This window comes from Cnephaeus nilssonii (genome assembly GCF_951640355.1).
Source record: "Cnephaeus nilssonii genome assembly, chromosome: 1".
Lineage (NCBI taxonomy): Eukaryota > Metazoa > Chordata > Mammalia > Chiroptera > Vespertilionidae > Cnephaeus > Cnephaeus nilssonii.
The window spans coordinates 50,185,588-50,188,916 of NC_137072.1; the positions used below are offsets into that span (position 1 = coordinate 50,185,588).

The window sequence follows — 3,329 nt, forward strand, 5'->3', positions numbered from 1 at the left end:
AATATATTCCCTTTCTATTGTCAATTTCTGTTGCTGTGATCACTTAGAAGATTGCATTATCTTTCTAGACAGCCATTTATGCAGCCAAAGTGTATTTTACTTGAAATATTCTGACCTCAGAGAGAGAAAATAAAGAGAGAGAGAGAGAGAGAGAGAGAGAGAGAGAGAGAGAGAGAGAGAGATAAAGAGAAGGGAAGAGTAGGGAGGGAGTTAGGGAAGGAGAGAGGAAGAAGGAGAGGTAAAGAGAAATAAAGATAAGAGATGGAGTAAAAGAGAGTATAGGGGAAGAAATAAGATTAGAAAGCTAGTTATTCCAAACCAACAGACTTAAATGAGATTCCATAAATGAAATATTGTGCCATTTCTGATATGTAAACTGTCCCGTTATATTGTTTGTTCTGTTGAGTGCTTATCCACAGATGAATCCCTACATAAACAATCTTCAAGGCGTTTCTTCATCTCACAAAAACAATAGAGTATAACTGGATAGGCAATCAGAGGCATACTTAAGATTTTTGAGATTTGCCAGTTTTAAATGGTATAATTTAATTTTTAGCTATTCTAATTAAAGCAATGGTGGACTTAGTGTACTTGCACATTTCTTCCCCCTTTAGCATTATTTTTAATACTAGAGGCCCGGTGCACAAAATTCGTGCACGGAGGGGGGTTGTCCCTCAGCCCAGCCTGTACCCTCTCCAATCTGGGATCCCTCTCACAATCCAGGACTGCTGGCTCCCAACTGCTTGCCTGCCTGCCTTCCTGATTGCCCCTAACCGCTTCTGCCTGCCAGCCTGATCACCCCCTAACCACTCCAATGCCAGCCTGTTTGCCCCCAACTTCCCTCCTCTGCCAGCCTGGTCACCCCTAACTGCCCTCTCCTGCAGGGTTGATCACCTCCAACTTCCCTCCCTTGCAGGCTTGGTCCCTCTCAACTGCCCTCCCTTGCAGGCTGGGTGCCTCCCAACTGCCCTCTCCTGCTGGCCATCTTGTGGTGGCCATCTTGTGTCCACATGGGGGCAGGATCTTTGACCACATAGGGGCAGCTATATTGTGTGTTGCAGTGATGATCAATCTGTATATTACTCTTTTATTAGATAGGATAGAGGCCTGGTACAGGGGTGGGGGGCAGCTGCTTTGCCCTGAAGGGTGTCCCGGATCAGGTGGGGGTTCTCTTGGGGTGTGGGGTGGCCTGAGCGAGGGGCCTGTGGTGGTTTGCAGGCCGGCCATGCCCCCTGGCAACCCAAGCAGAGGCCCTGGTATCTGGAATTTATTTTCCTTCTACAATTGAAACTTTGTAGCCTGGAGCAGAGCCAAGCCTGGGGCTCCCTCCACCGGCAGCCATTTGTGTTGGGGTTATAATTGAAACTTTGTAGCCTTAAGCAGGTGGGCCCGGCCAGGGTGTTCGGAAAACTTTGCTTCACCTGTTGCCGGCGGCAACCCTGGCCTGCTCTCTCAAGCTCCATTCTGCGCCATTTGTTTGAATTTGTTTACCTTCTATAATTGAAACTTTGTAGCTTGAGTGGAGGCTTAGGCCTGGCCAGGGCAGGCGGAAAGCTTGGCTTCCTCTGTTACCTAGGAAACCTTACTCTCTGTGGCTGTAGCCATCTTGGTTTGGGTTAATTTGCATACTCACTCTGATTGGATGGTGGGTGTGGCTTGTGGGCGTGACTTGTGGGTGTGTCAGAGGTATGGTCAATTTGCATATTTGTCTATTATTAGATAGGATTATTTATACTTTTCAAACTACATTATATTTTTTTCATTTTATCACTTTTAGTTGTTTGCTCTTATCTTAGATGTGCCTTAAATATATTGAATATCGAAGACATTTAATCTTACCACCCATTCTTTCTCTGCTATTTTTCTAGAATATTTTTTTAGCTGAATTTTATCTTTTAATAGTATTCTTGAAAAAGGCTTGTAAGACTAAAATTACTTGAGTTTTTTTGGAGAGGAGAAGAGTAAAAATTTTTTATTGGCCAACAAATATACAACTTGGAATGGATTTGAGGCAAATTATGTCATAAGCAGATTTTCTGTAAATGGCTAAACAAAGTTTAAAAAGTAAGTAACAATAAAAGAAAATTTTCTGGTACAGGACCAGCAGTACAAAAAAATAGTGTGTGAGTACCTGGATAATACACCCATTTTGCAATAGTGCAACTTTTAAGTACATACTGTTGACTGTCCATAGTCCACAGAGAGTTACTTCTTCACCCTTCAACAACAACATGCTGACAGTTCTTGAAGAAAACTACTTAAGAAATGGCATAACCCAAATGTTCCCTCATTTAACCAACTCCATCTAAGTTTAGATGTGCAGAAGGGCTTTGGTATATGCAGAGTAAGCCACATGCAACATGTTACTTGATCAATTTTCTAAAATAAGGTTTTGGGACAATGACAATAAGATAAGGGAAGAAAATATGGAGGAATGAAGTCCTAAATACTATACATGCATATTTTTTGACAGTAGGAGAAACCTTTTACAGATAAGTTACATAGAAAAGGCAAATAAACAATTTTGTACAAGAAACTAAACACATTCTGTACAATGTATTCAATTGGCTGTCATCATTTGTACAAACTCTTCATTGTTTCCTTGACCACCATCAATACCTGCTTCCCTGGTCATGTCATCAATGTATTCATCTGTTAATTTCTCCCCAAGGTGTGTCATCACATGGCGAAGCTCTGCTGCACTAGTATAGCCATTGCCAATCTCATCAAACACATAGAATGCTTCTCTAATTCATCTTCACTGTCTGTGTCCTTCATTTTTCTTGCCATCATTGTCAGAAATTCTGGAAAGCCAATTGTACCAAGTGGATTGTGCATCCACTTCTTTCACCATGTCCTGTAACTCTACTTCTATGAGATTCTGTTCAAGAGACCTCATTACAGTTCCTGATTCCCTTGTTGTTATAGTTCCATCATCATCCTTGTCAAATAGCAGAAAAGCTTCTTTGAATTCTGCAATCTGCTCTTCAATCAGTTGGTCAGCCATAATGCAAGTGGTACTGCCTTTTGGCATGTGACCACACAACCACTGAGCTCACAAGCTCACTCCACTCGGACTCTGTTCCTTGAGTACTTGAAGATATATCTTAAAAAATAATAGTTGTCTATAGCCTTTATACTTGAAGGATGACCTAGCTAGGTATAAAAGCTTGACTCACACTTTCTTTTCTTGAGTCATTGCATTTTTTTCCTTGGAAATTTTTTTTTCACCATCTTTTCATAGATAATTTTGCAGGGGAAGTTTGATGTTACCTTGATTTTCTTTCACCTAAAATGATCTTAATATCTCTTTCTGCTGCCCCAAAATT

At 41.3% G+C, this 3,329-nt stretch overlaps 1 pseudogene across 1 annotated transcript; it reads right to left on the reverse strand.

Moving 5' to 3' along the window:
- Positions 1-2,560: 2,560 nt before the first annotated feature.
- LOC307102851 (calmodulin-like) lies at positions 2,561-3,007 on the reverse strand (annotated as a pseudogene). The gene has a single exon. The product of its transcript is annotated as a calmodulin-like (transcript).
- Between the last annotated feature and the right edge of the window lie 322 nt (positions 3,008-3,329).